Raw genomic sequence first — 13836 nt, forward strand, 5'->3', positions numbered from 1 at the left:
TGCACAGCCTGACCAGTCATGTTCGCATCATTTGCATCATAGCATGTTTATTTTTCAAAAAAAAATAATAATGCATGAAAAAACCGAAAAAAGTTAACTCGCATACGCATATCCTTTATCAGGATCATTCATGATAAAATAGCATCCGCATCCGCATCATGCATATCATGCATATATCATCCTTGCATTACAGACATGTTTGGAGGGACTTTTCACTTTGGTTCCTGACTGAGACAGGATTGCTGACCGTCGACCGCATCGTTACTCAACCAGACTCAATCATCAGAGGAGTATGGATCAGGTTCAGACCGAGTTGGCTGAGATAAGGGCAAACATGGCCCAGTTTATGATGATGATGCAAGGGGTTGCGCAAGGTCAGGAGGAGCTTAGAGCCCTGGTTCAGAGACCGGAGACTGTGATTCAGACGTCCAACCGTGCTTCACCTGCTGGTATCCCTGCTCATGAGAATGTCACTACTGCTCCCGCCAACGACTATGTCGTCGGGGATGAACTCAGAGGAATAAGGATCAATGGACAGCCTCTTGCTGCAGAGACTATCAATGTCAGAGCTACCCGGGCTCCTGTTCGTCATCCTGCTCCACTTGTTGATAGGCAAGAGGACATGTTCACTCTGCTCAGTGATGAGGATGAAGTTGTGAGAACCGGAGAGAGGGATAGAAAAGTGGATGCCCTTGCTGAGAAAGTCCGTGCCATGGAGTGTCAGAACTCTCTGGGGTTCGATGTAACGGATATGGGTCTGGTGGATGGACTGAGGATCCCCTACAAATTCAAGGCGCCGCCCTTCGACAAATACAACGGCACTTCCTGTCCTCGCACCCACGTGCAGGCATATTATTGGAAGATCTCAGCATATACTGATGATGAAAAGATGTGGATGTACTTTTTCCAAGACAGTTTGTCTGGAGCGTCTTTGGACTGGTACATGGATCTGAAGAAAGAATCAGTCAGAAGCTGGAAAGATCTGGGTGAGGCCTTCTTGAGGCAATACAAGCACAACATGGACATGGCGCCAAGCCGAACCCAACTGCAGAGCTTGTGTCAGAAGACTGGTGAAAGCTTCAAAGAGTATGCCCAAAGGTGGCGGGAGCTAGCCGCGAGAGTGCAACCTCCGATGTTGGAGAGAGAACTGACTGACATATTCATCGGGACCTTGCAAGGTGTGTTCATGGACCGTATGGGAAGATGCCCGTTCAGTAGCTTTTCTGATGTTGTTGTCTGTGGAGAGAGAACTGAGAGTCTCATCAAAGCAGGAAAGATTCAAGATCCTGGCTCTTCAAGTTCTTCGAATTCTAAGAAGACATACTCTGGGGCACCCAAAAGGGGAGAGAGTGAAACGAATGTTGTGCACCGTCGGAGGAGTGCAAACAAAGGACAGTATCTTCAGGCTGCTGCTGTGACTATTCCAGCACCTCAACAACAGCAGAGAAGACCAGCTCAGCAATATCAGCATCAACAACAGCGTCCTCAGCAGCAGGCTTACCAGCCTCACAATGATAATCAAGCCAGTACAAGTAATGAGAGGAAGAAGATCATCTTTGACCCGATTCCTATGTCGTACACAGAGCTGTATCCCTCTTTGATAGAGCAGAACTTGATTACTCCCAGAGACCCGTCGGCTATACCCGTCAACCCTCGGTGGTGGTATAGGCCTGATCAGCATTGCGTGTATCATTCGGGTGCTCCTGGTCATGATGTGGAAAGCTGCTTTCAGTTTAAGAATAAGGTGCAGGACCTTGTCAGATCAGGGATTCTGAGCTTCGAGGACTTAGGTCCCATGGTTAATCAAGCTTGAAGATAACAAGTCCCGGACTGGCGTTGACTTGTCTTCTGAGATCTTCAACAAAGAGGGTTGTTCAAAAGCAGAGGCTGCTGATGCAAGAGATTCTGACAGTTGTCATCCCTGGGGGGATCTATCACAATTGGGTCACTGTGGGCGTTCCTACAGTTGTTCATAAGTCAGAGTAATAATCACTTTGTTTAAAAACCCTTCTCCCATGCCAAAAGGAGAAGTGATGACCTTGTTGGCAACATTTTGTGCAATGAGATTTTCATTCAAATAAAAGCATGTTAAAACATTTGTTTTTCCATTTGTTTTCCCTTTTCGCTTTTTGCATGAAATTGGTGATCACAAAAAACCCTAAAAACAAGAATAAAAGCAATCTTTTCATCTGCATAACGATTGTCTTGTTTGATTTCCAAAAAGCTTTTCATATCAAAATCATTATGAAGGTTGATTCTTAAACCCATTGAACATAATGATCCGACGTCATCTCCCAATTTTGAATTCCCTGTATTCGAAGCGGAAGAAGATGATGTTGAAAGGATTCCTGACGAGATTTCCCGACTTCTTGAGCAAGAAAAGAAGATCACTCAGCTGCATCTCGAGAATCAGCAGAACAGCCAACTGGGGCATTGAAAAAAAATATAGAAAGAGGAGGGTGCAAGATCAAAAGAAATCAAAAGAAATCAAAAGAAAGAAAAAGAAAGAAAAAGAAAGAGAAAGAAAAAGAAAGAAAAAGAAAGAAAAAGAAAGAAAGAAACAAAAGAGAAATAGTACCCTCAAGTCCCAAGTTGGCTAATGCTGAACAGATTCAGAGTCGTTACGACCAACTGAATCCGATCGAAAAGAAGAGATTAACTACCATTTGTCATGGTCAGTCATATCAGCAGAGAGTGAAAAAAGCATTCGACAAGAAGGTCAAGCCTCGTGTGTTCCGAGAAGGTGACCTTGTGCTCAAGAAAGTCTTGTCTTTCGCGCTCGATTCCAGGGGCAAGTGAACCCCAAGCTATGAATGTCCATATGTTGTCAAGAGAGCCTTTCAGGCGGTGCTTTGACACTTACAACAATGGATGGAAAAGTTCAATCGTCCTGTGAATTCCCGATGCAGTCAAGAAATACTCTGCCTAAAACAAAACAAAAAAAGAAGCAAAACAGCTCGCTAAGTCGAACACCCCAAAGGGCGACTTAGGCAAAAAGGAGCGTCTCGGTGGATCGAAAACCCGAAAGGGCGATCCAGGCAAAAGTTAGAGACATTGAAAAAATTTGCATCCCGCTAGATTGAGCACCTCACACTGGGGCAATCTAGGCAAAAATTAGGGATTTGGCAAGTAACTGCATCTTGACAAGACTGTGCTCTATATCTGTCATCCGTCAGGGATTCTCGATTCGTCGTCGACTGAAGCTCCGAATACATCGAAAATTCGGAATGGTAGAGGAAAGGTCATTATGTTCAATGTAGACCTCTCCAATATATATCACCGATTTCAAACTTGTACAGATCTATGGAGTCTCGCCCTTTGCAGACTACCATTCCATCACATCAATTTGAGCTTTTATCCAATTATTTGCACTCTTATTTGTTTCAACTCAACAAATGTTTTGCATGTTTTAATTGATAAAGTATCATTGTTTTCAAAATAAACAAAATTTTCACAAATTGTTCTTAAACAAAGTGAACATTCACAATGATGGAAGGATACTTAGGAGACCCGCAGTGCTCTCCCAAGGGTGGTATGATCACCAACAGGTAAGACATTTGTTCGTATCTCGAGCATAACTGTGCTTTTTCCTGTAGAACTTCTTATGGTTTCTCCTCAGCGAGGTTGCTCAGTGCAGTGTTGGTTGAAGTTGTTCATCTTCATGTCCCCGGCAGTGCAACATTCTTCCTCCAAGTCCCTGTTAGCCCTATTGTGGGGCATCTCCAATAGAGGGTTGTTTGAGCCCTACCGTGGGGCATTCCCAGCAAGGTTGCTGTTGAAATAATGTTGTGGGGCAGTTCCCCAAGCAGAGTGTTTACTGAAGACTTCAACTTTCGTCTCTCCAGCAGAGTAGCCTTCTCCTTTCCCCGGTATGGGTGCTTGTCTTTGGAAGATTCGGTACTTGGTGGATTGACATCCTAGTACTCCGTCATTTCCCTTGGATAGATTCCTCAACAGAGTTGCTGGCATGATGAACTTTATCAATGCCTATCTATCCTCACCAGAGATCTGGTTGATTCTTGGTATCTCTGTTCTCCAGCATGAGTGAGAAGTCGGTGCTCCCCTGGCAGAGTTTTCCTCAAGCAGATTTCTTCAAGCAGAGTCTCCCCACAAAGTTGAAGTATCTGATCTTTAGGCTCCCCAGCGGAGTTTTCATCATTTGCATTTTGCATATAGTAATCATTGTATCCTCAAATTGCGTAGCATTTCCATTCAATATGGAGCATTACGCCATAGAAAAATTCAAACATATGCATTCATGTGTTACCCACCAGACCGCATCCCCGGCAGAGGCGGATTCTCGTTCAACATCTGTACGGCACATTTGCTACAGTTGCTCCTGACAGCATTCAGGATTGGTACCCCTCGGAGAGGTTTATTTCCTCATCCGTTGGTGAAAGGAAAACCAGATCTCCTCAGTAGATCCTCCCCTAGTAGGTGTGGGTATGTCTGATCTCTCCATATAGAGTCGACCCCTTAAGCAGAAAATGTCTGTCATTTCCTTCTGCGCTCCCCACTGAGTTATATCCTCGTGGATGACGGTTGTTTCCGTTCCCTCCCCACACATGACGGGATGGGTTTTCCCTATTGAGTTCTTTCCTCATTAGGATGAGTCTTGATTCAGTATGCCTTTTTGGATCGATCCTGAATTGGCTTCCTATTGGCTGTCTCCTGTGCCTCCCTGTGGTATAAATGAATAGGTGCTCACTAACCGGCACTCATTCATCTTATCCTCAGCGGAATTTGGGGGCCTCTGCCTACAAACTAGCAGTTGTAAGTCCTACCTTTGCGGTCTTCTACCTACTAACCGGTAGATGTGAATCCTCTTTTCTCCCCGTTGTGGAGTCAACCCTTGTGCTCATCCTAGCGATGACTGTTACTTTTCTGTGGTTTTCTGCCTACTAACCGGTAGATGTAATCCCCTCTTTGTGGTTATCATTATCCAGTTTCGGTATTTATATTCCTTTCTCCTTTTGGATGTTTGCTCCGAGTAAGCAATTTTATCCCCAGCGGGTCCTCTTTCATTCACCTTTTGCTGGTAATGTTTGCGGTTTCTCTTTTGATTGGTCATCTTTGCATACCTAGTTTGGTACCCCGATGCCTTTCTTTTCGGTTGATTTATCCATTTAACAACCACAACCCGGTTAGGATAATCTTCATGCGAGTGTATTATCTACGTTTTAACGGCTATAGATAATATATCTCATGCACTCTTTGGTCAATCTTTTGATTGTTTTCACCAGTTGAGTAAGATTCGTATTCCTTGTGGAATCGAATGTCCATCCTTTAACAAGTTTGCTTTCGCTCTCTTCAGGATGATGTCGGTCGATCTATCCATTTTACAACCTCCAACCCGGTTATGGATAATCTTCCATGCGAGTGTATTATCTACGTTTTGACGGCTATAGATAATATATCTCATGCACTCTTTGGTCAATCTTTTGATTGTTTTCACCAGCTGAGTAAGATTCGTATTCCTTGTGGAATCGAATGTCCATCCTTTAACAAGTTTGCTTTCGCTCTCTTCAGGATGATGTCGGTCGATCTATCCATTTTACAACCTCCAGCCCGGTTATGGATAATCTTCCATGCGAGTGTATTATCTACGTTTTGACGGCTATAGATAATATATTTCATGCGCTCTTGGGTCGAAGTCGTCCTCCCCAGCTGAGTAGGATTCGTATTCCTTTGTTCGGAATCGAATGTCCATCCTTTAACAAGACTGCTTTTCTAGCCCTCTTCAGGATGATGAGTGTTTTAGAATACAAACCAATTCACGCTTTGGTCGGTCACCCGTTTCATACCTACAACCCGGTATCCTTGGTGTTCCTTCCCGTTTGCTCGCTGTCGTGACCTTGATCCCCAGTGAGATCCCCTGCAAGTGTTTAGCCTTGCCCTGACATGTAGATGTCTTTATCCTGTTAACACCCGCGTGTGTTATTTCTTTGGTGTCGGTCAACACCATCTTTCGGTGTACACATCGAGTCTTACCCCAGTCATTCGTTAATGTCTGGTCTTCTTTGGTGTCGGCAAACATCATCCTTTGATGTTCGTAACGTCGTCTTTCTTCCCCAGCATTCCTCCTCTCCGTTGGTGTCGATAAACGTTGAGTTTTTCCCGATCATCCGTTGATGATTTGGTTGTGTTCATTATCCCCAGAAATATTCCTCCTCTCCGTTGGTGTCGATAAACGTCGAGTTTTTCCTATGCGTCCGTTGACGTATAGTTTGCTTGTTCCCCACAGATCATTTGGTAATGCCTGATGATTCCCCTATTTGGTAATACCTGATGATTCCCCTCAGAGTCACCTCTCCGTTGGTCTCGATAAACGTCGAGTTTTTCCTATTCGTCCGATGACGTCTAGTTGTACTTTTCCCCATGCAGATTTACCTCTCCGTTGGTTTCGATAAACGTTGAGTTTTTCTCATTCGTCCGTTGACGTGTGATTGTGAATCCTATTCCCCAGTCATTCGTTAATGTCTGGTTAATTCCCAGCCAGATTCCCCAGTAGAGTCGTCGGTGGCGTCCTATTCGGTTTTCGGTTGTTATACCCCTTCCCTAGTGGAGCTTTCTCCTTCTCTGTTGGTGTCGATAAACGTTGAGCTTTCTCCGTCTCCGTTGGTGTCGATAAACGTTGAGCTTTCTCCTTCTCCGTTGGTGTCGATAAATGTTGAGCTTTCTCCCTCTCCATTGGTGTCGATAAACGTTGAGCTTTCTCCTTCTCCGTTGGTGTCGATAAACGTTGAGCTTTCTCCTTCTCCGTTGGTGTCGATAAACGTTGAGCTTTCTCCTTCTCCGTTGGTGTCGATAAACGTCGAGCTTCTCCCCGTCGTCCATTGACGTCTGGTTGAGTTTTCCCACTCATCCGTTGATGTCTGGTTACCTCTCTGTTGGTCTTGGTAAACGTCGAGTTTTTCCTAGTTGTCCGTTGACAACTGGATGTATTTTCTTCCCCAGTAGAGTTACCTCTCCGTTGGTTTTGGTAAACGTCGAGTTTTTCCCACTATGTCCGCTGACATGTGGTTGTATCCCTTCCAGTCCTTCATTAATGTCTGGTTACCTCTCCGTTGGTCTCGATAAACGTCGAGTTTTTCCTGGTTGTCCGTTGGCATCTAGTTGTGATTCCTATTCCCATTCATCGTCTTGTGATGTCTGGATGTGGTTGTACCTTTGGGAGAAAACATCAAATCCCCAGTAATAAGTATCAGATCCCAGTGGACGTTTCCGTTGGTGGATCCCAGCATTGTGCAAATTTCTACGGTTTTTGGTATTCAATCCCTGTTTACCCTGAAAGTCTGACAGCCGTTGCTCTCATCCGTTCGGGTTCCCAGTTGATTGAATAGGGGCAGCTGTAGCACCTCAAATTTGCACCTACCTTTTGTACATACATTTTCATCATTAGGTCATTAACATAACATAGTCCACTGCATAGCATTGCATTGTCCTTTGCCCAAGTGCAAGTCATCAGACAAAATTAGGTCAAGATGATCAGGGAATCAGTCAATCAAGCAAGCAAGTGCATTTCTCAAGGAAACAAAGCCCTAGGGTTGGTTTATCAAGTTCATATGATCTAGGGATCATTTTGAAGTGGTTTAGCCAAAGATTGCATGTTCAGAAGTCATCAGTCAAGCTGAATTTCATCTGAAACCCTAGAAAGTCAACTATGGTCAACTGTGCCTAAATTCATGGATTTGAAGGTGGGAGATGGTTTGAAAGGCTTCATTCATGTCCATACAAGTCTTATTTGACATTTCAAAGATCAAGATTGAAGAATTTGAGGTCAGATAAAAAGTTTCCAAAAATAGTAAGTGACCTGTAATTTCAAACTGCCAAAAATGGAAAGGTCTTCTCCTCAAATTTACATCATCATACAAGCTTCAAATGGAATTTTGTCCAACATGAAAGTTGAAGATCTTGCTCTCACCTTTCCAAAAAGTCAAAGAACACCCAATTCTCATTTGTGGTTGGCAAGTTATGATCAAATCATTTTCCGGAAAAGTTGAATTTCAAGGAGGCATAACTCTTGAACCATTTGGCCAATTTGAGTGATTCTTTTTTGAGCAAGTCACATTTTACATGTACTATCATGGTATATCATCACATTTCATCAAAAATCATCACATCAAAAGTCCATTTTTCAAGTGTTCATTTTGCATTTTGGTGGGAAAAAAGGCCATTTTGAAAAATACACACAATTTTCACTCCAAATCACTTCCAACAGCTTCTAAACAGAATTTGTGACTTGCCTCAAATGCATTTTTACTGTTCCATTGGTTCTATTTGAAAAAGGGTATTTTTGCCAAATTGCATAACATGTTCATTTGCACTAATCTCATTCACTTTGCCTAATCATGATTAACAGTTGGATTAACACATCATATAAGTTCTTAATTGTAACAGAAATCACATTAACACATTCATTCTCTCAGATCCAAATCAAAATCTCTCAAATTCTCTCAATTTTGTTCAAAACTTTTTTCACTTTTCCATCGAATTTCACCATTGCCTTTGCTTTGTTCGTGCTTGATTCATCATCTGCAGGTATCATTGAAGTTCTGTTGAGGCAAGGAGTGAAGAAACCTTGAAGAATCCGCAACTGTTGAAGTTGATGAGCATCCATAGCAATTTGAATTTGGAGCAAGATTGAGCACAATTGAGCCACGATTCTCCTTCCATTCATCAACATAAATATCAAAGTGCATTTGTTTTCGTGTTCCAAGGCCAAACAACATCGATTTCACAACTGTCATCAAATTAAGGTCAGTTTTCGAATTCAAGGATTCATGAAATTGATTGATGATTTGGATAGATCGTACTTAGTAGATAATTCTGCAATTCGTTTCACTGATTTTGGTTGAGAAATGAGAGAGATATGCGGATTTGAAGTTTCATACATGATTATGTTTTGCTTCGATTCTTTTTAATCATGAGGAATTAGGCTAAAATAATTATAGATCCATGATGTACGCTGTGAGACCTTTCCATTGATATAAAGTTTTTCCAATTTGGTGGAGATTTGTTCTTGGACCTATGAACATGAAGAACACATGAAGAACATTCAAAAAAATTCCAGAAAATGCTTTTTGATCCAGTTTTCGCGCTACTGTTCATGGCCAGCGTGTTTTAGCGCCTTTTTTTCAAATCCGGACCTCCCTTCGATCCTTGTGTCACACCATTTCATGTCCAACTTCTTGATTTTATTTGCCATGCCATATGAACATGAATTGAGCTGGATTTTTGCATGAGGATACTTCTGGATGTTAAGTTTGAATGTGAATTTTTTCTGGAATTTTTGAATGCATTTTCAATTTGATTGAGATTTTCTCCCCTGCTTGACCAATTGTTGACTTCTTGTGAGGCATGATTTTATATGATTTAGGAAATTCTGGTGGTTTATTGGATGGACTTGAAATTTGGCATGTGTATTATAGACATCTTGAAGTTTGCCATGGCTTTGGTCCCATTCATTTATCATGCTTGGTCTCTGTTTTATGATTGCTTGAAGTTGATGCATGTTTTGATGCCTTGTATGAGCTTGCTTGAACTTGTGTTGACTTGATGAATTTCATTGACTTGCTTCCCTTGATCTAAATAAGCTGAAATTCGGTGTGTAGGTCATGTTGTGAATGCTGTTTAGCCATGAATTTTTTGGTGATTTATTGAAATGTTTGTGAGTTGATTTGAGTTGAGCCATTCTGTTTGGTCCTTTGAGGTTCTAAATTGCATGTTTTGTGCTCTTTGCTTCATGAAATGATGTTGATGAATGATATGAATGTGAAACCACTTGGATTTGTTTCTTAATTGTTTGGTCTTGATTTTGGATACGTTTCATGTTCTGTTTTGACTTTTTGATCTCATTTTGACCCTAGTCTTGTACTAGTGGTTTGTGCTCTCACATTTGAGCTTTGTTTCAGGTTTAAAGCACAAATTGCTTATGCTTGATGATGTGCCTTCAATTGGAGTTGGCTTGTTGCTTGTTTATGACTAACTTGGAATTTGTTTTGTAGGTTTTGAAACTTGAGTTTGTGCCATGTGGCTTGCACCTTTGTGCATTGACTGTTGTTTGACTGTATAGTTAACTGTTGACCATTGTCTGTTTGCTTATTGTTTGAGCTGAGTACTGATTATATTGGATTGATTTCAAGTTCCTTAGTTGCTATAGTTCCTTTGTGAACTTGATTGTGGTTTGCTTGCTAGCTTGAGCACTGAGGTATAATGATCTCTTCTCCATGTAGTCTGGAAGACCTGGCCTGTTACTTGGCCAGGCACCTGTCTGAAGTCCTCCTTAAGAGGCGATGTTTGTGCTTGTTTGTTTTTGTCCCCAAGCAGGAAAAGACCTTTGTTAAGGCAATTGGCAGACACAAGAGGTGTGTAGTCCACCTCCTGCTATTCTGTTGAGTCGTCCCTTGGCTCACATCACATGTTGATGCCTTGTGGACATTAACCCCAAGATCTACAGTTGAGTCAGTGTCATAAGTGTAGAAGGGTTCCCACTTTCTGGACCCACACTTCATTGTCTTAAGCTCTCCCTGACCAGGGATAAGAGCTGTGAAGTCTAATCTTCACTCACTTTTCATCAGCTTCACCTTGACTCTCAATGTCAAGGTTAAGAGCTAACATCACCCTGATACAGTTGGCTTGCTCTTGCAGCCTAACCCTTGTTTGAGCCCCACTTGGTGTGTATATAGTGTGTGCTATCTGTGATTGTTTGCTTTGTTTTTGCCTGTGCTTTAGGATAGCTTGCTCCATGTGCAAGTTAGCTAGAAACCTTGACTTAGGGATGATTTTGCATGATAACATCTAGGCTCGAGTCGTAGTCTCCCTAGTTGTGTCTCCCTCTGTTATCTGGTTAGGCTAGTCCTGTATCCCTGCGTAGGGGAACTACGTCGCCCTGATCCTCATACCAGATGAGGTACGTAGGCAGGAGATGAGCTGATCTCTCCGGGCGCCCGTTTGTTTTGTCTTTGTGTGTGTCAGGAGATGGATGTAAGCCCAGCGATTGGCATTCCGTATCCTCTTGTTGTGTGCTTGGAAGCTGATATAAGTCCAGCGATTGGCATTCGGGTTCCAGTGTGGGTGTGTTTGGTTCGGAAGCTGATATAAGTCCAGCGATTGGCATTCGGGTTCCATGTTTGCCCGTGTTTGTGTGGTTTTGTTTGGCGTGTGTGAGCCGAGCTACGGATGCTCTGATTTTTCTTAGTCCAAGAAGATACGTATGCATAGGATGCGACATCCTAGCGAGCATGTGTTTTTCCCCAGTCCGAACTACTTCGACTCTGATGTCTATGCTTGATAGACTAAGTAGGCCCAGGATGCGAGATCATGCCGAGTCAGTCTTGTTTGTTTTCTTGTGTCTCTTTCAGCCAGTATTTGTTTGTTTTTGAGAAGTGTTTTAGCAACCATTTTCCTTCCTTTTGTGCGTGGATCCCGTCGAGTACGACGGATGCGTAGGGGTGCTGATACCTTCCTTTCGTATAACTGACTCCCGGTCCCATTCTCTTTGGTCGCGAGACCATGCTTTTTCCAGGTTTACTTCGAGCGTTTCCTTCCCCTCTTTGGGATAAATAACGCACGGTGACGGCTCTGTTGTCTTTGTTTCCCGCCGGTTTTTCGCGTAATGCGACACATATCATCAACAATGAAAATTTTCAAGGAACTTAAGAGGTCTATTTGCAAATTTTCAGACATGGATAAGCAAAGAAGGAATACAAAGAAGTACAGTTTCAGACAACCCGACTTGAAAGAGTTAAGGAGTTTGATATCTTATGTATTAGAGCCTTTTGAGGTCAAAGCTCGCCATGGGAAACTTCTGTCTATTCTTTCTACCAAGGTGGATGAAGGTCTGATGAGTGTGTTGGTGCAGTTCTACGATCCTCTGTATCGGTGCTTCACTTTTCCGGATTTCCAGCTTTTGCCCACACTTGAGGAGTATGCCTATCATGTGGGTATACCTATTCTTGATCAGCTGTCGTTCAATGGTTTGGAGAAGATTCTGTCTTCTCAAGAGATTGCTGACATGCTTCATGTAGATGTATCTGACATTGTTGCTCACATGACTACCAAAGGTGGAATTCAAGGTCTCTCATCTAATTTTCTTATTGCCCAAGCTACTTTGTTTGGGAAGGCCATGAGTGAGGACGCTTTTGAAGCCATATTTTTACTACTCATCTATGGGCTAATGTTATTTCCCAACATCGACAATTTTGTGGATGTGAACGCTATTAGGATTTTCTCTTCTCTTAATCCCGTTCCGACTTTGTTGGGTGACACTTATTTCTCTTTGCATATGAGGAACGCAAAGGGTGGTGGTTCCATTTGTGTTGTCTGCCTCTGTTGTACAAGTGGTTTATTTCGCACTTGCCTCAGACGCTTGCCTTCAAGGAGAACAAGGGATGTCTACGGTGGTCTGCGAGACTTATGTCTCTCACTAATGATGATATCTCTTGGTATAATCGTGTTTATGATGGTGCTCAGATTATTGACTCTTGTGGTGAGTTCTCCAATGTGCCTCTTCTTGGTACATGTGGTGGAATTAACTACAACCCTGCTTTGGCTCGCCGTCAGCTTGGGTTCCCCTTAAAGGATAAACCTAACAACATTTTGTTGGAAGGCTTATTCTTTCAAGAGGGTAAAGATCCCCAGAACTTGAAGGATAGGATGGTTGGCGCCTGGCGCAAAGTTCATAGGAAAGGGAGGAATGAGCTTAGTCCGAATAATTGTATTGCTTCGGAACCCTACACCGCTTGGGTGAGGAAGAGAGCTCTTGAGTACCGCATGCCTTACGATTACCCGAGACCTACCCTTATGGTTATGGTTGGGCCTTCAACCCTTCATAACCAAGGAGTAGAAGAGTTGAGAGATGAAGACCGGTCGCGTGCATGGGTTCGTGAGCGTGAGGAACTTCTTCAGCAGCTCAAAGATAAGGATGCAATGATAGAAATTTCTAGAGCATCAGGTTATTGATGAGCCTGATGATGTGGTTACTTCTCTTCTTCCTCACTCATCTAGGTTTTGGAAGAGGAAGTATGATCAGCTTGCCAAGGAGAAGGCCTATATGGAAGCAGATTATAAGAGAGAGGTGAAGAGGCTTCATGCAACTTTTCTTCCAATCTCGAGGGATTTGGACGATTGTTTCTAGGGCTCCTTTTCTTTTGTATTGTATTTGGTTACCAAAACCGTATTACTTCTTTGGTGTAAAAAGTTTCTGAATATTATAACTATGAGTATTCCATATATGTCTTCAAAAGTTAAATATTTTCAAAAATTTGCAAATAGATCTCTATAAAAGTTCCTCTAATAAAAAAAATAAAAATAAAAATAAAAAAACAAATCATAAGCACAAGCATTGCATGCATCATATGCATAAGCAGGTTTTGTTTCGAGCTCTTGATCAGTGGTCTAACTCTTTGCTCTTCATTTATTTTGAAAACAAGCTGACGCACCAGTATAATACCAGAGCCAATCATCCGAAGATAATGGAGCATCTAGAGCAAGAGAACAGAGACTTGAAGGAAGAGATTGTTAGGCTGACTGTCATGATGGAGTCAGTCCTGTCCGCCCAAAGCCAAGCCTCGCCAACTCCTGCAACTCCTCCGCGAGGACTGTCATATCTGAGGTAGCTACTTCAACCGTGCCTACTGCAACAACCCACTTTGCTCCGACTATGCCAGCCGGGTTCCCCTGGGGGATGCCTTCTAATTTCATGCCAGAGGGCTTCGCTCCTACTCTCACTTCTATGCCGGCATCTAGCTCGGTCCTGTCTGTGCCACCTCCCGTTGTGCACACCCTTCCTCGTGTTGAAGACACCATCTATCATTCTGAGCCGTCTGAGGGCCT

Source organism: Lathyrus oleraceus, chromosome 6, assembly GCF_024323335.1.
Source record: "Lathyrus oleraceus cultivar Zhongwan6 chromosome 6, CAAS_Psat_ZW6_1.0, whole genome shotgun sequence".
Taxonomy (NCBI): Eukaryota; Viridiplantae; Streptophyta; class Magnoliopsida; order Fabales; family Fabaceae; genus Lathyrus; species Lathyrus oleraceus.